General features: G+C 40.3%; 1 protein-coding gene across 1 annotated transcript in view; it reads right to left on the bottom strand.

The window, feature by feature from the left end:
- The window catches only part of CERS3 (ceramide synthase 3), a 106,588-nt gene extending 92,901 nt beyond the window's left edge, over nucleotides 1-13,687 (bottom strand). The window contains exon 1 of the mRNA XM_068537482.1: nucleotides 13,582-13,687. The gene's annotated coding sequence lies outside the window, so the exon portion shown is untranslated. The remainder of the gene's footprint in view (nucleotides 1-13,581) is intronic.
- Between the last annotated feature and the right edge of the window lie 9,451 nt (nucleotides 13,688-23,138).

Genomic DNA, 23,138 nt, shown 5'->3' with positions numbered 1-23,138 from the left:
ATGAGAAATGGGAAGTTAGGAAAACAAGTTAAATTGAAGTAAAGGCATATTCCTGAGCAATGCAGTGAGAGACTCTTGAATCAGTATTCACAATTTCTGAGTATTATTATGGTTGGAGGATATGAGAGTTGGTGAGAGTTTTTGTGACTGGGTGACCAGCTGGATTACAGAGGGACCAGGGTTCTCTGGTGAAGAGAAAGTCAGCTCCAGAAGAGCAAGGACCTTGCGTGGCTCATACACTACTGTATACCCAAAGTTTGCCACACAGTAGACACTATACAAGTGCTTGCTGAATGAACTGATGGAGGGTTTACTGAGGCTGGAATGGAGTTTTGAACAATAAAGGCGTGACACTATGGCCAAAAATTATATCTAATTTACTGATAACTATGTACAACTTCATTTTCATTAGTTGGAGAACAATTTTTAAAATTTGCTGTAGGAGGTCAGGTAAACATGTTTATCTACCTTTAGTCTACCTTAACTCTACTAACTCAGCCAAAAGAACTGGTTTATGCCTTTAAGATAAAACACAAAAGAAAACATGAGCAGCTACTTGCTTCCTGTGAACAGTGTAAGGATTGAGCCAGCTGTAAATTCCAATTCTGAAAGCATTTTAAGTTGCGCCATTTCACATGGATAAGACAATGCAAATGACAGAGCAACTTAACTCTGAAGGATATTTCTTATGACTAAGTTAGTTTATAAAAAGCTAATAAATGTCTGGGCTTATAGCTTTAGAAAACTGAAGAGAAGGAAAAAAAACCCCTATACTCTATGTAAAGAAGTAATTAACTTACAACAAGATAAAAACAATTTTAATTTCCTCATATTGAATTTTACAATTATACCAACTTAAAGCCTCAAAGAAATTCAGAACAGATTTAGAGATGAAAAAGAAAGTTTCAGAAGATCTGTAGCAAAAACATGGTATCGCCTCAAAGATGCCATTGAGGGGTGTCAGGATGTCCTAAGTATCCATTGATTCTGCCTTTTAGTTACAGACCCCCACCCCCCCAAGTTTAACTGGCACGTGGCTGCCCTGCCACACGAGGCAACATTTCCCAACCTCCCTCTAGCACAGCTAGGTGCGGCCATGCGTGACCATGTCTGGGTCAATGACACAGGAGTGGGAACTGATTTGGGTAATCTCCCTAAAGACCAAGCTGCATGTCCTGGCTTCTCTCTGTCTTCCTTCCTGACAGCTGGAAATGGGGATGACAGAACTGGAGCAATTTTTGAAGCCAATTAGCACATTAGCCCTGGTCCACCCATATCTGGATTGTTACGTACAAGAGAAATAAACTTCTATTCCATGTAAGTCATTAGATTTTGACCCTGTTTGCCTGCTCTGTGAAATAAGTCTGGTACCTTTGGTCCATTTACCTATTTCCCTTTGCCAGCTGGCCCAGGACCTTTCTAAGTAGCGAGTGGTGGAGAGACATTGCAGGAGGAAGAAGCTTCACTTTTGGCTCTGGTGCACTCCCAGTGAAGGCTCCAGCAGCCCCCAGCAGCCAGCAGAATCCACCAGCACCTTCCTGGGGAGTTTTGTGGCTGAGTGTCTCCAGCAAGACACTTCCCAATGAACAGCACCCTAGAGGGCAGATTTCCCGCAAGTTTCTGAGGGCTAGTTCCGTAGCCAGCCAGTTCTGCTGGTTTTCCATAGCGACCCCTCTGTGCCCTCTTCATCAGGGTCTGCACATCAGCCCTGGAGGCCTCTTCCTTGTGTACTCTATCTCCGCCCCAGGGGTCATGACTGCTTCCTATAGCTGTGATTCCTGTACTCTTTAGAGTTCTTCCTACTGCCCAGTCCTTCATTCTCTAATCCTGATTGACTTGATGGAAAAGTCCAACAAACTTTATGTGCTTACTCTAATACTAATTAACAAAAGCTAAAGTTATATTGAGCAAATCAAAAAGGCCTCTGAAATTGAAATTAGAAAAAAGGGCCTTCTCATTTTCCCCTTCTAATATTGTATGTAGAGTTTGCTTATAGAGTAAAAGTTGACTTGAGATTTTAGGAAGATGTGCTTCTGCCTTTTTGCTTCCACTGATTCCAAAGCATAGGTTAATGTCCCCATGAGCCAGCTATCACTTTCTACTAGAACAATACTTTTTCACTGTTAGTACACATTATGGAAAAATTTCCAGCAAAACTAATAAACCCCTAAAATGCCAACAAGGCACTTGGCATCTGTACGGGGTCATGTTCTCTCTCAAGCGAAGGCTCTCCCCCGGTGCTGTTCTCTTCAGGCCATGTTTCTTTTGGCTCTATAATAAGACTTCACAATATGCCTTGATCTAGGTTCCTAACTTAAATATCCCCTTCCTAACTCAAATAATGAGCCAGTGAAGTTTAATTCCTAGAAAAGCACAGGCAGGGTCACCATTTGCTGTTGTGCGCAGAAGAAACGCCACTTGGGGATGGCTCTGCCGGCGGCTTATTGCCCAAAACAACTCCAGCTGTGTTTGGAGGCAGCTCTCACCTTCCTCCCCCTGTGTGCACTCTTCTGTGAGTGAGAAGCTTGTGGCATGGCCCTGGACCACTGGACCCCTGTCTGCTTTTCCAGGCTCACTTATGCGCCCCCTTCCCCTCACTTTGTGATCTCACAAGCAAGCCGGTCAGCTTTATGACCCTTAGAGCAGAAGGGAAAGTCCTTTCCTGCTTCGGGGCATATGCATAGACTATTCCTTCTGCCTAGAATGCTCTTTTCACCCATCTTCACCCTACTCTCTCCTCCTTATCCTTCAAGTCTCAATTTAAGTATATCTAAGATCTTCATCAAGACTTTCCATGACCCCTGCCCCCCCATCACTCTTACAGCTAAAAGAAATATTCCTGTTAGATGCTACCATCACTCCATTCTTTTTCTTCGTAACATGTATCAAATTTGTAATTATATATATGTTGATTTGATTAAAGTCTGGTTCCCTCCCCAGACTTCCAGATCCATGAGGGCAGGGACTAAAATTGTTTTGCTCACAATAGCACCCATAAGTTGGCATATGGAAAGCGTGCAAACAATAAATGATAAATAGATATTAAAGGAGCCATTATAACACAGTCGTCAAGCACATGGACTCTGGAGCCAGACTGCCTGGGTTCTGACACTTAACTAGCTATGCGCCCTTGGACAGCTAATTTAATGTCAGTTTCCCCATCTACAAAACGGAAATAATAATTGTACCACCCTGATGAGGTTGTTAAAATAACAAAGTGAGTAAATATTTGTAAATCACTGTATTACATGCCTGTTAAATGGTAAATTGGAGTCAAGCTATCAAATACCAGGTTGCCCTTCTAAAGAGAGCAACTAAATGAACTTCCAGGTCCTAAAATTCTATAATTGACATCTATTAAATTAGAAGACATTATTTAAAAATAATGCTCAGTGCTAACTATGCTATAAATGTCTCATATATATCATTTACATATAAATGTACATTCCTATGTTACTGGTGGCAACATAAATGATACCACCCTTTTGGAATCGGATAATAAATTTTAGGAGTCACTAAAATGTTCATGCCTACCTAGAAATACGTGTAAACTGGACAGAAAACTTTTTAAACTATAGTTAATAAATAACACTTCAGTATTAGTAAATAATGGATTTTTAAAATATGGAATGTTTAAGTATATTTTGAAATGTTAACTCTATATAATAATAATCAATTAATGCTAAAATTATAAAATTTATAAACATGAAAAGTGTTATGACACGTTTAAAAAAAGAAAATTCAAAATTATATCTATACTATGATCATATGATGGTATATGATCTCGTATAATATACTATTTTATACATACACATATATGTGTGTGAGCGTGTGTGTAAAGACAAAAACTAGGAAGAAACATGAAAAAATAATTGATATGCTAGAACAGTAAAACTGCATATTTAAGATTTTAAATTATTGTTTTCCCAGTATGCATCCAGCTTCCCATACTAAAAGGTGTTATTAAGGTGATTTATTTCACATTAAAATATTTTAAGAGGCTCACTTTTTAAGTTAATGTTTCATATACAAAAACTAATAGATGATTTGAAGTAAGGCAAGTTTGCTACCTACATAAAACTTATCACAGCCTTTTTACACACACAAACAGGTAACTGAAAATTTAAAATGTGCTTCCTTGGTCAACAGGAAGACAGGCTCTTGTGACCTATCTATAAACTGACTTTAGGTTCTGGAGATAATAAAGATAATGCAGAAAAAGCCATTTAAGGAGGGAGTATTCACCAAAAAGTAATTCTCCTGGATGCCTCTTCACCTTTATCGGATCTCTGGTTCATCTCTGTCCTGGTCATTAATTGACAAAGATTGTCAAAGGCCCGCTCAGGAACAAGAGAGGTAAGTGACTGAGGAAGTTTATTTAGACTGGTAACATGGATAGGAGCTTGCAGAAAAACAGGTATGACTGAAATCAGAAGGATGTAAAGCGAAGTTACACAATGGATAAGTTTTAGAAGAAGGCAAATCCTGGGGTTCAAAGTAAAGGGGTCCAAGATGATTGAGAAGAAATTTATGAGAAAGTTACATAGATTTGATAATTCTGCCTTCAAAGGTAGAATTCCCTTCCCCTCTTTCCCCTGTTCCCGCCCCCCTTTTTAGTTAACTTTAGAAGTCTAAAATATAAATTAACAGCTGGGTAACCAGGCAATGGTGCTGCAATGTAAAGAAATTTTAACCCAATTACCATCATGTCAGCATTTCCTTTCCGGTTGCTGTTAAATATGTTGCTCCTCTCCACCGCGCCCTTCCTTGAAAGCTCTCCTCCCTTGCCTGGTGAGTCACACATCTTGCTTCATAAATTACGCTGTTATTAGTCTCAGGCACAAGGGATTGATGCAGGCAAAAGCAAGGGAGTTGAGAACCTCGCTGCCGCTAGTGACTCACAGAGGAACCTGAGGCCAGGCCCTGATTCTGTCTCAGGTTTTCCCACTGGAGAAACTGGAGGATTGGCTGGGTGCAAAGCCCTCCTGTGCACTGTGGCAGGTTCTGCAGAAGCTCCCCACTCACTTAGCCTCAGGTCAGGAAGACCACCATACAAATCGCAAGCCTGCAATTTATTAAAAAGAATGCAGTGCTACATACACTACCTCAAGTAGCTCACTGTCTTTCAAACAGCTCAAAAAGAAAGAACCTTGGCCCTGGAGTCAGACAGCCTGTTCAAGGGCCAGACCTGTCAATAGCTAGGTCTTGGACAACTCAATCTCTGAATCTTCGTCTGAATTAACTGGTGCTAATTCTACCTACTGCAAAGACCTGTTGTGGATTAAGAGTGATTAGGTATGTATGTACTCTACCTGAATACGGTAAAGTACAGAATCAATGTTATGTAATGATAGTATCTTATTATCCTGACTTTATTGGGTAGGGGCAAGAATCCCATGTCAGGCTGGTTTAAATAATAAGATTAAATGCTAAGTTTAAAAAGATTCTCCAAGGGAGAGGAATGGGACATCTCCTGCTCCTTCACAACTACCTTCCCGCCACTATGTCCACATCTCTCACTACTGGGAAAAGATAACTGGTTTCATATTCTTCTTTCAGTAAAGGAAGCCCACATAATGGGCACAAACTCTACTAAACAGAAAGTCTGGAGACAAATCCTGGAGAGGCTGTCTTGCATAGTGTCACCTAGTTCCAACCTTCCCAATGATCAGACTCACCTGGAATCGGGATGCCCAGACCTTCCCCCCACAACACACTGGGATAGAATTTCAGGACAGGAGCATAGGAACCCAAGGCCTATTGGCTTGTCAAGAATAGATGTTTGGGAATCTGAATGCCCATCCTACCCCTTTCCAGCTATATGACCTCATCTGTAAAACAGGTATAATGATTTTTATGTTTGTAAACTCTAGGTCAGGATGAAACGAGGTCATGTGTCTAAATCACTTTGTAACGCTCAGTGTATAGTAAGTGCCCAGTAAGCTGCAGGTGTTGGTACTGTGGTCACTGTTTACATTTCCTCATCAACAGCACTATGGACTTCCAGGTGGCACTACAGCCAGCCATCATTCACTGATTTCCTATAATACCCTGATCAGTATTGAGGTTACCCGACCAAGTGTTGGTGGGGGAGCAGCTTTTCTGAGGGATAATCCATTTCCTTGACAGGGTAATTCATTTCCTCAGTGTCAGCAGGATTTCTTACAACACGGTAGCCGTCGGGGGCAGTGTCACCAAAGGAATCTCTTATGAAAGAGAGTGAAACCTATAGAAGGGTACAGAGCCACACCGCGATCAAGAAGGAATCTGGAACATCTGTCTCACTCACTGATAAAGAGGAAGCAAGTTACTTTTAGGGAAGGACTTGGTGTTATTAGAGCACTGATGAAGCAAGCCTCCAATTTTAATATTTAAAATATATGCTTATGAAATGTTTCCTGCTGCCACTGCAGAAGGAAACATCTCCTAGAAAAGAACAAGATGACAAAGATTCCCATAATCTTCAGATGAGGGTGGGGTGCAGTGGGTGTGAGAACCTAGAGCAGAGGGCAGGGAAGCGGTGAAGGAGTACAGAAAAATAATCTCAATTACACGTTCCCAACAGTTTCCTTCTTTAACTCAGAAATCATTAAAAAAAATAATAAATAAATAAAAGGGGAGATTTCCCCCTGGCAAGAAGTGCTGGCATGAGATTAGGAAATTGGGCACCTGCTGGGATAGTCACTGTTTCCTCCTTTGAGCAAACAGGGATGGGTCATCTCCCTTCCTCAGCCAGGGCAGCCTCTCCCTCTGTCCATGGCCACTAGCTCTTGCTATTTACTCACCAAGAGAAAGTAACTCATAAGATCTCAAAACTGAAAAGAACTAGTCATTCCTGTCTAGCTCTATCTAATGCAAGAAGCCCCTTAAAGAAAAAAAAATGCATAACACCCAGATTTTAAGTAGATAGGGGGAAAGACAGAGACACAGAGACAGACAGAGACATAGAGAGACATATAGGGTATCTGCAAAGTCTGCAACATAGAGAAAATATTTCATTTATTAATTATACTTTTGGGGGGGATTAATGATTAAATCCATGGCTTTAAATTTAGGGATCTTTTGGGATTTCCCCGGTGGTCCAGTGGTTAAGACTCCGTGCTCCCAATGCAGGGGGCCCAGGTTCGATCCCTAGTCAGGGAACTAGATCCCAAATGCTGCAACGAAGATCCCACGTGCCGCAACTAAGACCCAGCACAGCCAAATAAATAAATATATTTTATTTAATAAAAAATTAGGGATCTTTTGACTGCAAAAGTATCTGGAAGAAAAAACATTCTGGGTATATTATACGAAAATGTAACATATTATTTAAAAATAAAAATTTCCCTAGGTTTCCAGACTTTTCAAATATACATTCTTTTCAAAAGGGCATCCTTAAATTTCTGTCCCATATATATTTATATGATTTTCATTTGTCTCTGATTTCTGCCGTTAGCTGTTGTGAATCAGAGAAAACACCATGCTGACAAGTACCAAGGTCCCAGGTCAGTGCCATGTCAGGCACAGACCCAACTCCCTTTTCCCTGGTCGGGGGAGGTCCAACATGTGCCAGTGTGATCTGCTGGCTACTCCTCTATTGATCTTGATCTGGGGTCTATGGGTTTCTAAGCCTTCTTTTTAAAATCTTCTTCTCTAAACTAAGACTTATTGGGTATTTCCTCAGATTTTTTTCTGCCAAAACATACAGCTGCCATTAGTGCTACCATGAATGACCAGTCTGATTCTGTAAAGCAGGACCACATGTGAACCTAGATGAGAGTGATGGAACTGGGGTTGGGCTGACCTGCAGGGCAGGTTGCTGGCTCCACATGCTGTAAGAGGGGATTCAGAGTTCCCCTGTGTAATTCACGTCAGTGAAAATTTTTTTTTTTAATATTTTTTAAATTATTTATTTATTTATTTATTTATTTATGGCTGTGTTGGGTCCTCGTTTCTGTGCGAGGGCTTTCTCTAGTTGTGGCAAGTGTGGGCCACTCTTCATCGCGGTGCGCGGGCCTCTCATTATCGCGGTTTCTCTTGTTGCGGAGCACAGGCTCCAGACGCGCAGGCTCAGTAATTGCGGCTCACGGGCCCAGGTGCTCCGCGGCATGTGGGATCTTCCCAGACCAGGGCTCGAACCCGCGTCCCCTGCATTGGCAGGCAGATTCTCAACCACTGCGCCACCAGGGAAGCCCACGTCAGTGAAATTTAATTATAAGTGTCTTAAGGTTGACCAAAAAGAAAAAGATGCTCTGAAAGTGAACAAAAGAATCATGATATTCAACTTCTACTGCACTGAACAGTACAGATCCGGAAGTTATATTGTTTTACCTGTCACATCCATACTAACATTTAGATCTCTATACATTTTGAGGTTAGAAACAAGGTTTTTTTCCATCTGGATATTCAAATGGTCATTCTTTCCCTATATTATCAATACTGTCATAAATCAAGGGTCCAATATGTATTGGAGTAAATGTATTGTGTCCAATATGTAAAGTGGAGGTTTATTTCTGGAATCTCTAGTCCATTTCATTGGTCTGTTGTGCCTTTGGCTTTAGTATTTTTTTTAAAGTTTCCTAGTTGATTCTTACTTTCAGCCAGTACTGAGAACCACTACCAGCTACAAAATTAATTAGTAGATCATGACCAGAAATTTTATAGAGTGGAATGGAATAGAAGAGAAAACATCAATACATATCAAGTATTGTTTTGTGAAACTTTTATTCCAGTTAATGTGCGTGTGTGTTCCGAGTTGAGATCTAGAAGTATTTACCATCAGTGATCATTAAAAGAGGTTTGAAAACCACTGCAATAGTGTAATCTGTGAGACAATTACTTAGGAAAATCCAACTTGAATATTATTTTACAGTCATCATCTAGTAATGCTCTGACGTTTTCTCTTCCACAATTGGTTGTAGACCAGCATTCCACAGAAAGCATATTTCCATTGGAAACAAGTCAGGGAAAGCCAGTTACAGCTAATGGAACAGGAGGAGCTCGTTATAAGCCCTGTAATGCTGACCCAAGGTCGGAAGTGACAGTGAGCCTGCGGGAACATCACAAATGAAAATTGCCCATCTGCGCAGTTTGAGATTTGTTCAGCATCAGCATACTTTACATTTTTAATCAGATGTCAAGCAAGAAAACAAAATTTGAGGGGAAGAAATTGAAGCCAATTTAGTTATTAAATGATGTCAAGTCATCTTCATTATTGAAGAAAATGCTCTCAGAATTTTTGCTTGAATCTTGAAATAATTATTGTTCAGCCTGTGTCAGGATCAATCTAACCAACAAGTATTTATTGACTATCTGCTAAAGTATGTCTGGCAAATGAATCAACATAAAAGAAATAAGCCTTTTTCTTGAACACAAGTACTCTATAAAGAACAAATGGATTATGGCATATGCTTTTTCCTCCCTAATCACTTCATTTTAGAACATGGAAATATAAATAAAAATTATTTCAAATCCCTTAATGTAATATTTTATCTCTTCAAATAACCTAAATATATGCATTAGCTGTGAATTTTACAGTTTTCCCATTAACGAGAATTATGTTTGGTGATTATTTCACAATATATACAAATATTTAATTACTATGTAACAATACCTGAAACTAGTATAATATGTCAATTATATCTCAGTTTTCAAAAAAGCTAGAAAACTGCTTCCATTTCTCCCTTCTCCAGGCCCAGTGACCACACGTCACATGTTTCAGAAGGCAGAGCTACAGGATGGAAGGAGGCAGCACAATCTATGACAGGAGAACTAAACCTTTGCTGCACACACGCAAAAAGTATCTATCTTTTGATTTTGTTTTTATATTGTGCACATGCACACGAACGTGTGTGTGTGTCTGTGTAGTGTGTGTATGTGTATGTCTGTGTGTGTCTGTGTCTATGTCGTGTGTGTGTGTATGTGCATCTGTGTGTCTGTGTGGTGTGTGTTTGTGTGTACCAATACTGAGCAGACAGATTTGGAAATTTTGGTTAAACGTATTAGTTTCCTGGTATTTCCTGAAGATAAAATTCAGGAAAAAAAAAAAGGAAAGTTTCCATTGAATTGGAACTTCTGTAAACCGAATGCCAGCTATGCGTCAGGCCTCTGGTCTGTTCAGTTCACACTCCTTAGAACACTGTACAGATGCCCTCCACAGACTTTCCAGTGACCAGGTTGGCAAGAAAATAAAGAGGAAATGGTTTTTAAAATGAACCAAAACCCTTTAACTTTATATTTGAGCAGCATGTAAACACTCCCTGCCTGAGAAATTTTAAATCCTCCTACTTGGGAAAGGGGAAATGTGTCTCAAGGTCAAACTCCCTCTCACACAGCTCTCTTCTACTTGTTATTGGGCTTCCTCAGACTTTAAGGTCTGATAATAATGAAATTTGGAAATAATTTAACTGTTTCAAAAATACAGTGATTGCTGAAGTCCATTTACAATGGAACATCTGTCCCCTATCCACAGAAATCCCTGGGGAAAATTTAGGCTGTTACAGTGTTGTATAAGGTCAAAGGTTCTTTTTTAAAAAAATATTTACTTATTTATTTATTTATTTTGGCTGTGCTGAGTCTTAGTTGAAGCACGCGGGCTCTTCATTGAGACATGCAGACTTCTTGGTTGTGGCATGCATGCGGGATCTAGTTCTCCATTCAGGGATTGAACCCAGGTCCGCTGCATTGGGAGTGTGGAATCTCACCCACTGGACCACCAGGGAAGTCCCAAGGTCAAACGTTCTTAATCTCTCCATCCATGTGCTGTTTGAGGTTTTTATACCTAAGCCCTAATTTATTCTGATTAGGCTTTTAACTTAGTTTATATTTTCATCGTTTAAAATCCTTGCTGTAAGACACAATCTTAAGGTTATACATAGTATGACCCATAAAATGATGAGATTGATTGTTGCACTGGGCTTAGGAAAGTTAAGTCCTGCCACTTAAGAAAGTCTTCTTTCAGAGTGCCAGTTCTCTGGTCTGTCTGGGATGACACAAAGATTTCTTCAATCATTCTGGGTCTACCAACTAAATAAAAACAAACTCACGGTGTGTAAGACCAATAAGGTCAGTGGTATTGTGTGCACAGGTGTTTCCAGGAAAAGGAAGAATACAATTGCATTTGATTCCAGAGGGAGCTTCCCTGTGTTCCTCTCCCATCTCTCTGCTATTATCTGCCGTTCACTGGGATTCAGTGTTAGGGACAGATGCCGAAATGCCATTCTTGATGTCAACTGGCCTACTTAACTCCAGGCTTTTAGCCAGTAAATAAATCAATCACTCTTGTCCTGAATCTGTCTTTATAAAGGTATATTATCTCCAGTCCAAGCTTTGTATTGCATCCTTAAATTCACACTGTGGAGGCCTTGGAAAGCCCAAGGCTCCTGAGCAGATGGCCTGGGGCCCAAAGCAAATGAATGGTTGCCACACTACACTCTGTTCCATGAGTTCTTGGAGCCAGACCCTCCTCCCACATGCATCCTGCCAGCAAGGTTTCTGCTATGGCTTTGGGAGCCCAGGAAAACTCAGATGAACTCTGTGTGTGTGTGTGTGTGTGTGTGTGTGTGTGTGTATGTATGTGTGAATGTGTGCATAAAAACACATCTTTCCTGACCTCTAACTCTGAAATGATTAGCACAACAAACTGACTTTTGTAAAACAAGTATCTGATGTTCTTGCTTTTTGCCTGATTTTACTATGCTTTAGGGGAATCTTGGCACAGGACTTTCACTACCCTGCTTCAGAGGCTATGTCAAAGCTGGGTGGTATCCACTATAAAGTATCTCAATAATTACAACATGATTTTCAAAGAAAGTCAATCACACGATGATATAATAAACAAGCACCAGGCAGCTCCATGAGGGCAGATTCTTGCCTCCATTGTTCACTGCTGATACCCCCATGCCCAGAACAGGATCTAGCATGCCAAAGCATCAACAAATAATTGGAGAAATGACTACTACTTATCGAAAGCCTACCATTTTTCAGTCATGCAGATGACACTCTGCATAACTTGTCTCTCTATTCCTTATAATAAACAATGCCATGTGATGGACATTATAATAAATAGCTTATAAATAAGGAAACTGAGGTTTGAAGAATTTCACTGACTTGCCTAGGTCACATAATTAGTAAGCAGGAAGGAGCTATTCAAATCTAGGTCTGTCTGCCTTTCTAGCCCATGTTCAGTCCACTTCATCATGCCTTCACCCCAAGAGTAGAAGCAAATTATAGATTGACTCTTGATCTTTTGCTATGATACCAAATTAACATATTTGCATATTTTTATGGATTCAGAAACACCTCCAGGTGACAAGGACTCTGTAAAGGGCTGATGGAATACAATAGGAGAATAGAAGGCTCCAATCATATATATATATATATGATTGTATATATATCTGTGTGTAGGAAGGCAACAGAGTTCTGGCTTTCTCACTTCCCTATTATACTGCTAAAATCTCACTGAGCCTAAATTTCCTTATCTGAAAACTGCATAAGATGAGTCTTATCTCACTGAATTAAATGGGAAATGCATATACATACAGCAGGAACCCAGTAAGTGCAGATTCTTGCTAACCCAGAATTATCTTCAAACTTATATAAGTTAATTTGATTGCTTTTAGAAAAGACAGAATATTTTTAATGGGAAGACTATGCAATTACTGTCAGTATGAACATATGCCTATTTTCCCCTTCAAGAATTTGTCCCTTTGTCCAGCAATTCTACTGATGAAATTTTAAGTGGAAACCCCCTTTTTAAAAAAGGCTTGTAGGGGAGAGGAACGAAAGGTCTTTAAAGTCTGAATCCTCACTCATGGTAGAGAAGGACCTTGGACATTATAGATTAATGAATAAATTAATATTCATCATCTGGTGAGTCCCAAAGGTTTCTTTCCTTTGCTCTGTGTAAGGCTTTTCAGGAAATAAAATTGCTTAAAAGAACATCTTCACTAAACATGGGTTAGAAAAAATAAAGTTTTGTTTTTGTTTCATTTTTCTGCACAAAGCTGGCAGTTTTAGAATTAATCAGCTAATGTCTTCTGGACATGACATTGAGACTATCTCCCTTAAGACAGAACCAGCTTAGAAAACCTTGTTACTGTGAGATGAGCAAATTCTGCCTTGTTCCAAATTTAAGATGTTCTGAAATGGCTTTTGCTATGCCGCCTGGAGATCCTCAGTGACCCTTTGCATTTCAGCTTGAGTCAAGGCTTTCCAAATAAACCAAGCTATGCCGATTGAGCGTTCAGCCGCATGTGATTTCACTCTCTGAACAATTCTTCCTGTTCCTTCAATGAATCAGTTTAAACTTGCCAAAGAGCAAGTAATACAAGTTAGAAGTAGAAGTTTGAATTCAACATTTACTCTCCACTACTAAAGACTTCTGAAGTAAAACTCATCAAGCAAATGGCTTCAAAACTCTCTTTTCTGTATCTCTCCCACAATCAGGCCAAAGACAAACATTTTCATCATTTCTCTCTCACTCTCTCTCTCTCTCTCTCTCTCACACACACACACACACACACACACACACACAGAGCCAAGGCCAACTTGGTTTTGAAGGTTCTCAAATAGTAACAACATCCACAAGATGGTGCCTACCTTTCTGAAACCTCAGTCCACAAAGATGCCCCTTGGTTGTGAAGAGAGACAGAGCCAGACTCTCAGTGCTCCAGCCAGCTTTGTTCTCATCAGAGAGCAACACACCTCAGCTCTGTGTAAGCTCTGAAATTCTTTCAGAGACCCACCCTCTAAAGTTGCAGGTCAAGATTTCTGACTGAGGGCAGTGAGTGACGTGAGGCACAGCTACTGGATGGCACCTTCAGATTCTTCCTGATGCAATGTTGTTTCCTGTTTGACCACTTGGAGAGGAGAAAACTGGAATTCAGTGGGACACCGAGTCACAAATGTATCAACTGCTTCATCATCATTGCATTTCAGTGCACACAGTCATTAGTCAACTACTGAACAGGACAGTCTTGCTGTTTGTATTAAAAGGAAGGGGTTTGTGTGGCGGAAAGAGACCTGAAACACTGCTGACAGCCCTGCACTATCCTCCGAGCTGGTCTGACAGCCGTAGTACTCTCCAGAAGCCTGGAACACAGGCAGGGCTTTTTGCTAACTAAATCACCACCACTACCACCAGCACTGCACCACAAAACTCATTACCAAGGAGCATCAGTCTCAGAAATGCAACTTTTCCACCTGTTTCCTAGCAATTGAAAAAAAATCCCTTTTTTGAACCATAAAATGACCAAAAAAAGAAAAAAAATCAGATCATCTTTTCTTTTTAGAATAGTTGGATGCAATTCGCTTTGTTTTTATTTGTGTCTCAAAGAACAATCATCACAGACAAGGAAAGACAAACCTATTAGTAGCACAATATAAATGTTGTTTGTCTGCTTGAGGCACTTTAATTTTAAAGGCAAGTGTCCCTCATTTTATAGTGTTTATTTGAGATGTTGCACCTTTTGGGGCCATTTTCACTTTCTCTTGCCTGAAGATGAAACTACTGCAGGCATGGATTATTTAAAGGTGCTTTGACAAGTAAGAAAACTTCAACAAGTTTATTCCTGTCCTTCTTATAAGCCAAACCTTGCCTCCCAGGAGGTCTGGGCAGGAAGTGCTGCCTCCTCTGAATGCCTGATTCGAAGCTCTTCTCATTGGCTGACTTCAACTGCTGAAAGACAGCTTTTTTCTTCTATCAGCTTAATAGCTGAGAGCAAATTAAAAGCTGACTAGAGGCAGAGAAGGGGAAATGCCAGTTTCAAGTTCTTTGAAACTCCATAGTTTCTCAAATTTCTCTAATGAATTTAGTTCAAAGAAGGAAGACTGGTCAAGGCCCTTTCACTCAACACTTGCTCACTCAATTCTCCTAGGCTGTTTTTCTCTTCCCAGACTTTCTTTTTTCTATTAAGGTGGTCATAAAATTTAAAGCTCATCTGGCAGGTGGTGAACTTCCAGCAGAGTGGGCACTAAATGCACAGATTGTGGTTCAGACCCTCATCAGATCTTGCCAGGAGACTATGAAGAATTACCTCACACTATCCATTTCTAGACTATCATCTTCTAACTGCCACCAGACTTATTGTAATAGGGAAGAACAAATCTTGTTTCTTTTTCTTTAAACCTTGTATTCTATTGCTTTGGCTACAAGTTAAGAATGCTGCCTATAGCCTGAAATATACAGGATAGTTCATTCACAAGGCTCTGACATTTAAAGATATAACACTTTTCCATTCACATGGAGATAAAAAGTTGCAGAACAGAGAATAACATTTGTCTTGTTGCAAGTTTATAGGAACATTGTGACTGGACCTCTGCAAGAACAAAGGATTCTGGCACCAAGAAATTGCAGCAACCAAACGCACCCCCTCGCCTTTTAGTATAAAAGAAGCTTGAATTCTAACTCAGGGAGGATGGTTCTTTGGGACACTAGTCCACTATTTTCTTGGTCTGCTGGCTTTCTGAATAAAGTTGCTACTCCTCACGCCAACAACTCATTTCTCAGTTTATTGGCCTGTTGTACAGTAAGCAGTACGAGCTTGGACTTAGTAACATTATCTTCCCAATTAAGTTTTTTTTTTTTTTATCATGTCTCTTTCCCCTGCTGATAAAGCTCTGCCAGCCACCTTTTCCTATAGGTCTCCTTAGCAGAGGAGATAGCTACTCCTCCAGAATCTTCTCTTGTCCCTCCCACTAACTCCCAGGCAAAGCAAACAGGCAGCTTCCATGCCCTTCCATTGACTGCTCTCTGCCCTCTCTGAGTGATGAAAGTCTGACTCCCTTGCCAAGTCCTGCAGCTTTCAGCCCTCCCTGTTCTGTGTTTATACCTATATTACAATGCTCACTCTACTATTACAACTTAGCTGGTTTTGTATCTGCTTCCCCACTACACTGGGAATCCCTCTGGGACATGCCTTACACATCCTTATATTCCTGGAGCTTAGCACAGTGCTGATCTGTTCAATACTTGTCAACAGTTAACACTTGTCAACAGTTAAATTGTGGGCATCAAACACTCAATTTCGGTCTGCAGATATCTGGGGGAGAGGATATTCCTGAACTCTACTCTGGATGCCCTTTCTCAGAATTAAACAAGCCAAAAGAGTATTGTAGGACCACATTTTTTGTTTGTCAATTGTATAACTAAATACATGTCATCTACTGATGAGATACAATGTTCAAATCAAATATGAAGTATTTATACATAGCTCAATACCTTCTCTATCATTAAAAGAATTTCACATCTGCTGTATTTTTTGAGTCAAGGTCAAGGTGTAGTTCCTCCTTCTTTAGAGACAGATGAAAAACCTATGCAACAGGGGACAGCTAGAGGGATGGAAGTGAGGAATTTGAGTTTCAACAGCTAGAGGGATGGAAGTGAGGAATTCTGGAGGTTTGCTAGTTGTGACCTGGGGGAGCTGTGAACTGGGGGAACTCCCAGACATGTAAGCCTCATGTCTGGGAGTTCCTCTGAGGAAGATAAATAAATATAAACATGGTTCTTTCCAGGACTCCTAAGGTAATGCTTTTCTTTTTCTCTTTTTTCTTTTCTCTCTTTCTCACTTGTGCTTCATGATAAATGTATCAGTTCATTGCTAACAGAAAACAGAGAACCTGAAGGAAGCATGATAGAGCAAGATGCATGTGTGGGTGTCACTTCTAGGCAATATTTAACTGTTTCATTTTATGAGAAAACTTTAGGAGTTAAGATATTGAATCAGTTTTATATATTTGAATCTCCATTATAGATATTAAATCATTTATTAAAATCTTAATGATCATTGCATTTTAAAAAGTGAATTATTACCTCTGACAATTAAATGTAGGCAATTAAGCCTGATAAGAGTGGAGAAGTTTCGAGGGGAGCAATAGGGGGTACATTACAAAACTGATGCGTTTTTACACACAGACCAATCTTGTCACTAACGGTTACTAAAGTAAGAAAGAGCGTGAAGGCTATTTCACAGAGTAAAAGAGGGGCGGGGGATAAGAGCAGTGTGGACCCAGGTAAATCCAATCAAGATTCTGGAGGGCTACTTAGGATCTCAGAAGAGGAAAACAGAGGAAGCAGGACACAGGAAAATGGACTGTGGGCCCCAGCAGGAAGCAGACAACTAGACATGGTGCCACAGCTCTGCTAGCAAGGAACAGAGGGTACACAGCTGCACGTGGGGTGGGTATGGAGGAAAGGGAAGTGGGGCAGCTTCTGATATTCTAAGCTGCATGTTGTGTTTGACATTGAACCTTAATCTAACTTTCCAGAGAAGAAAATACAAGTTTAATAGAACTGACCTGCTTTTCTCCTCAAAGGAGAAAATCCCTTCCAAGAAACATAATGAATACAATTTTGGCCATGTCGATCTTAACCTAACCAGTCCAATTTTCTGAGCTTTTGCTATCAACAAACTCTGTTTTCTTGTAATGTTTCATCTCATCATTTTCAGATTTTTCAGATGCAAAGGTTTGCTCAGAGATAGAAATGTTAACTCAAAATGCTACCAAACCGTGTATTCTTTAAATAGGTATATGGGAAAACTCCTGTGGGATATAATGAAACAAGGAAATGTCTGCACAAATACCTACGCTGATTGAATATTGACATAAAATAGTCCCCCTGTCTCCATGATTCAATCTCCACAGTAGATTACAGACTGTAGAAACTGAATTGTGTCTCCCTTACCCCACCCACCAGGGTCCACACTTTCCCTGGCCCAGTGTTGCAAGGGTCCCTGACAGGTGATTTGAGAGGCTACTTTGTGAGAAAGTGAGGAAACTGAAGACAGAATCATCAGAACTAAGGGTTCTCCTGCACTCAAGTGCCCTCCCTTTCCCGAAGCTCCATCCTCTCTCCTGCTTTGTTGCCCCTCATCACTCCTCACTATCTCTTACTTATTTGTTTTACTGTCTGTCTCCCCATTAGAATGGCAGCTCCACGAGGACTGGGACTTCCATCTGCCTTGTTCACTGCTGAGTCCTCAGGAGTCCAAATAGTTCTTGGCAGAGTGGACACTCAGTGCTGAGAGAGTACATTCAGTTATCTAGCTATTTACCATCCTCTCTTCCTCTCTACCACAACGGGTAGTTACTTTCTCAAAGGTAATTCACTGGGCTTTTTCAAAATTGAAAGTCGGCATTTGTGTGTCGAGAAGATGGCCAGTTCTACTTTGAGCTTGTTAGGAGAGGGAGAGAGTCTTCCCTTGAAGACATAAGTCTGTCACATATTGAGCATTTGAAGCAAAGGATCTTCAGAATGCAGCTGGCACATTCTCTGGGAAGGCTGTGGTGTCACGTGCCAGCCAGATCACACATCATCATGTTAGCGGGCTCTCCACAGCTTCGTTTACCACCCCCAGTGATGGCCAGCAGATGGTCTGTGTCTCAGTGATGGGGCAGGCCACATCTCAACTCGCCTCCTGCAGAAAGGTTTTGTTGCTAAGCCCCATTGCCACTTTGTGCTCATTATGTGATCTTATTCTTATTGACTGTGTGACTCCAGACAAGTCATTTAACCTCTCAGTTCCTCAGGTTTCTCAACTGCAAAATGGGGAAGATAACAGCAATACCTTATAGAGTTAAGAAAACAGTAAATTAGTTAATATCCATAAAAGCACTTAGGAGAGTACCTGGCATATAGTAAGCACTCTGTGAATTTTAGCTATGATTATAATAATAATTATTATTAATATATTTAATCTATAGGTTTTATTCCTATGTTTATTCCTAATAGACTTTATTTCTTGCACATAGACTTAGTTTCTCCAATTAAATCTTGAGTATAAGGACTGTATAAAGTTTCCAAGTAGCACCCATTACCATTCTCTGAACAGAGTATTTGTTCATTTGTTATTCAATGAATAAATACTCATTCAGCAAGTATTTATTGGGTTCATACTAGTGCCAGGCACATCACATTATGTCTTTTGAAGGAGCTAAGGATCTCAAGAATAATAATATAGCATGACTGCCCAAACTGACACAGATGCATACTCACACAAATGAGCAGAACTGTTCAATAACCCTATTATACAGAGTGTAGAGGGAAACAGACACATGTGTATGTGTTGCAGGTATATTTATATGCTCTACCCAGGTACAAATTGGGATGATAGAGGAGATGGACTTCAAAATTTATTATTTCATATCCTTTGTGCATGCAAGTGTAAGCCATGGATTTTAAATGAGGAGCTCAGACTACACAGTACGGCATCAGGAATCAGACTGGAGTGGGCAGATAAACTTTTCATCCTCAAAATCATTAATCCCATGATTATCTCAGTCTGTGAAGGCTGGACTTGGTAGCTTTAACATCTACAGTCCCTTTATCCAGCATTGTGCTGGGCATTCCATGTGCTTTATGAGTTGCATCAGCACTAAACAGGTAGGAAGGAAGAGGAGGTAGGAAGAAGATGAGTGTTTGAATAAATATCTGGGCCATTGATACCGTGTTATGTGTGACTAGACAGTAAGGAAACAAAATGCCCCTTATCCATCCGGCCATCATTCATTCAACACATTTATTATATAAGCTGCTTGAAACACAAAGATGAACACAAGACCCCTGACCTCAAGGAGCTTACTGTCTATCTTTTCCCTCCCATTCTCCCTCTTACCCCATACCCTACATGCCATCTGCTGACAAAGAACTGGGAGAAGATGTGCTTGGCAACCTGAGACCCCCAAAGATGGGTACCTCTCTTCAGCTTATGAATTTTAGGGAGCAATTTTTTAAAAATCAGGATGGAGTGCTTTATGGAAAACACAAGCTGGACTAAACTTCATGAGATCAGCAACTAAGACTCATTCCCGAGAACAAGAACTCAAACTTCTGCCTCCTTGTTAATAAAAGACTTTGTTACTCCACAGGACATTAGAAACGCAGACAGGCTTGAGGTTGGGAGGGAGCATGTGTGGTTCTGTGACAGTTGAACACACTTGGTCACCCTTTAGTCATTTCCAGACCCTCCTAAAGTGAAGTTCTAGGCCAAAGGCATTTCCCCTCATCAGTTGCTTTTGTGCCACCAAAGCATCCAAAGTGACCAGAACATCCTGGTGTGACTGAAAGTGGTGCTGAGGTTCCAATACTGGGGGGCTGCTTCCTGTCCCTTTCTGGTCCCTGAGGGAGAGCTGCCCTCCTGCTTGCAGCTACCAAGTACTCTCAAAACACAGCCTTCAACAAAATGCTTCCTTGCTCCAGAACTTATGGCTTCTTTATGTTGGTTACATGAAATCTAACTTCCATGACTATCTATTTCCTAACCTCTCCTCCAAAATATAATCTCCACCCAGGCTATCCCGCTTTACTCTCCACTGTACCCCAATACCAATCTCCCCTTGGGCTGAGCCAGTGGCTATGCTCATGCCCCACCTGTGATCCCTCCTTATCCCAGCCCCACCCATTTCCTCTGGGAAACTTTGCCTCTCAAATCAACCTGAATCAACCTTTCTCTTTCTCTTTCCAGTTATTATCCAAATCACACCATTAGCCCCATTTTATGTGCAGCCCCATTTTTTAATAGTACTACACAAAATCCTCCTGTAACACAACTTGATCAATATGTGCCTTGTCTCCCCTAGGCTGTAAACAGCCCATGAGCCCAGAAACACTACCAGGTTCATAGGAGACCCTCAATAAATATTAGTTAAGGATCTGATAATACTCTTCCCCCATGTTTTAAGCTATATATACCTTCTGCTGCTGCTCTTCCTCCTTCCATGGTATTTTCATTCCTTCAACAATTATTTATTGAGCACTTCCTATGTGCCTGAAAATAGGAAATCACAGTGAACAAGGCAGCTATGGTCCCTGCTTTCTAGCTACTTAAGAGTCTCAAGCTTTGGCTATGGCTGGAAAAAGCAAGTACATTCCCTGAATGTCCGCAGTCATTTGCTCTCTCTCTGTGGGAGACTATCAACAGATCAGCTGAACTACACAGCAATTGCTGGGGTCTAACACTTTGAAAGAGACTAAAGGGATATGAGCAAAATACCACATACCAAGTTGATTATAAAATGCCCCTCACTGGCTTCTCCTGAGACCTCAAATAAGGAAAAATAATACCCCCTCCCCCTTTTTTAACCTCTTTTGTGTTAGGCCGGTTTTGAATTAGAAATTCAGATGTCACATAACTTGTTTCACTGTTAGGTGCTGTTTGAAAGTGTCCTATAGGACAAGATGACTTCTATTCGCTTATCTCATTTAAAATAGATGCCTTATAATTTCTCTGGACTAAACCTGCCAAATATGTTTCTCTTAAAAGAAACCAGTTTCTCTTAAAAGTTGCTATGCAACTACACAACCTTTCCAGGTATAAAAATTGTTTTACTAAAAACTAATAATATGTATCACCAAATGTTAACATGAATAATTTATAGTGTTCATTCATTCACACATTTATGGAATTCCTATCATAGCAGTTACTACACCAGTAAGCATGGTTAAAATAAAAATATAATAGTTTGCTTGATCATGTTAAACTGTCTGCAAGGCCCATTTGCAAAATAAAATACTAGCCATTTACAATTAAATGTCTGGCCTAAACATCAGAGGATAAATTGTACACTGGGAAATTAGTTTCAACAACTATAGTCCAAACTTATAGTTATTTAAATCCTTAAAATCAAAATTAACCAACTAATCATTCAACAAATAAATACAAATACAAAATATAAAAAATAATTATTACAGTAAGAATTAAGAGCTTTAAATTTTAGTCAGAAATTTTTAAAAAATCTTTTGGGTCTTCCCTGGTGGCGCAGTGGTTAAGAATCCGCCTGCCAATGCAGGGAACTCGGGTTCAAGACCTGGTCTGGGAAGATCCCACATGCCGCGGAGCAACTAAGCCCGTGCACTACAACTACTGAGCCTGCGCTCTAGAGCCCGCGTGCCACAGCTACTGAGCCCGCATGCCACAACTACTGAAGCCCACGCGCCTAGAGTCCGTGCTCCGCAACAAGAGAAGCCACGGCAATGAGAAGCCCGCGCACCGCAACGAAGAGTAGCCCCCGCTGGCCTCAACTAGAGAAAGCCCGTGTGCAGCAACGAAGACTCAACACAGCCAAAAATAAATAAATAAATTTATTTTTTAAAAAAATCTTTTATCAAAGCTGAAAAGAAAAACATCTTTCAATAGCAAAAGCCCTTTGACCTCAGATATGCTTTGCATCAAGTTTTCAGAGAAAGTAACATCATAACTAGAACAGAAAACTCTCAGACTGTTAAACTTCATCGCTGGCTTTTAGCAAGGACAATGTAAAGCAAAGATCTTCATATGGTCACACATGGTAACAACAAACATAACCTATAAATCATGCATATTTTCACAGTAACAATGATGGCTTGTGGCTTCTATAATCGGCAACCACCAGAGTGTCTGATCTCGTATATTGGAGCAATTCTGCCATTCCATTCCTTACACATCAGCAATGATCTATAATGAATGTGATGGATCAGATACCCAAATACATGCCATGCTAATACCATGTAAAGTAAATATCAAACATGAAGCTAATTAGGGCAGAAATACCATTTGACTCTTTCATAGTTCCAATCTTTGCAAATAATTGTTATCAAGATATGGGCTTCCCTGGTGGCGCAGCGGTTGAGAGTCTGCCTGCCAATGCAGGGGACATGGGTTCGGGCCCTGGTCTGGGAAGATCCCACATGCCACGGAGCAACTGGGCCCGTGAGCCACAATTACTGAGCCTGCGCGTCTGGAGCCTGTGCTCCGCAACAAGAGAGGCCGCGATGGTGAGAGGCCCGCGCACTGCGATGAAGAGTGGCCCCCGCTTGCCGCAACTAGAGAAAGCCCTTGCACAGAAGCGAAGACCCAACACAGCCATAAATAAATAAATAAAAATTTTAAAAAAAGAATATAAAATTAAAAAAAAAAAAAGATAGATTATTACTACTGCAAGGGTACTTTGTATATACATAACATATTTGTCCTGATCTAAACCTGTAACTTAATTTTTAAAATGTAATTCACAATAAATACATTTTGCATCACAACCTAGTACAAATACACCTATAACTATATATATAACTGAAACCAAAGTTTTGCACAACAATACTTATCCATACTATTTTTGATGTACTCTATTGTCTATTCTAGTCTAATCTTTTAGAAAAATGCTGGTCTGGACTTACTAAATTG

Source organism: Eschrichtius robustus, chromosome 1, assembly GCF_028021215.1.
Source record: "Eschrichtius robustus isolate mEscRob2 chromosome 1, mEscRob2.pri, whole genome shotgun sequence".
Taxonomy (NCBI): Eukaryota; Metazoa; Chordata; class Mammalia; order Artiodactyla; family Eschrichtiidae; genus Eschrichtius; species Eschrichtius robustus.
This window is presented reverse-complemented; position numbering and strand designations above follow the sequence as displayed.